The sequence below is a fragment of the Pundamilia nyererei genome, unplaced genomic scaffold, assembly GCF_000239375.1.
Source record: "Pundamilia nyererei isolate P.nyererei 1_Seehausen unplaced genomic scaffold, PunNye1.0 scaffold00015, whole genome shotgun sequence".
NCBI classification, from domain to species: Eukaryota; Metazoa; Chordata; class Actinopteri; order Cichliformes; family Cichlidae; genus Pundamilia; species Pundamilia nyererei.
In genome coordinates, this window is record NW_005187416.1 from 5,105,435 (window position 1) to 5,106,436 (window position 1,002).

A 1,002-nucleotide genomic window follows, 5' to 3' on the forward strand; every position below is an offset into this window, starting at 1 on the left:
GGGCATGAAATTTTCTCCAGGTGATGACAGTTCTGATACAGAACATTCATTTTCTTGTAAAATCCAAATAAATCTGAACTAAGCACAGTCATTTGTAATTATTCTGATCATTCAGCCTCATTCCTCTTCTGGCTTTAACTTTATTTTTGTTTGCATAAAGTCTGACACCGCCGTCACTGCACCGCGATAGCACAAACATGATAATAGCAAGTCAGAGGGAGAAGCTGGCTGAATAAAACTTTATTCAGACAAAGGATACAGTTTTTAATTTGAGTCCTCAGCAGATCAGCGCCACCCTTCATTAACCTGCCCCGACCTGTTCATTAATTCACCTTTCTGCTCTAATTGGCTGGCGGTGTGTGTAATGGGCGCTGTATTCTTGTGCTCTCCGTGTAGAATAGAAAAGGAGTGATTAACAAAAGTCACATTGGTAAGAGTGTCATGCATTCGCAGCTCAGCCTCTGTCAGCAGGGTGGCCCTGAGCCACATGTGGGGAATGAATAGTGTTTTCTCAAAAGATGAAAATCTAATTAAATTAAGGAGGAGGGTGTAGCCCTCGCACTGCATTACCAGAATGATAAGTAAGTGGCTGCAGAAACTTGGTGTCTCTCGCCTTCTTTGACCGAGAGGCCAAACGTGGCTGATTGTGTTGTAGACTTTACTGAAGTCTCCGTCGTTCCTGGAAAAGTAAAGTTGCCATTAAAGATGTATTTTTTATGACAGTGTGAAGAAACTTTCCATCTTTAAAACTACAGTATAGTTATTGATACCACAGGTTTTGTGACAATGGCACAATGGATGTAATCATAGTTCAGTTCACTGCCACAGTGGATTTTAAAATGAAACTATCAAGACGAGACTCCCAGCTGTAATTCAAGAGGTTTAACAAAGTATCACTTTTTTTATATTTAGTCTGCCTTCGTTTGTTGTTTGTTTGTGAGTCTCCCAGTTTTGTCTTCAGGGATTGAAGAATAGTCTCTGTTGGGTTGATATCAGGTGACT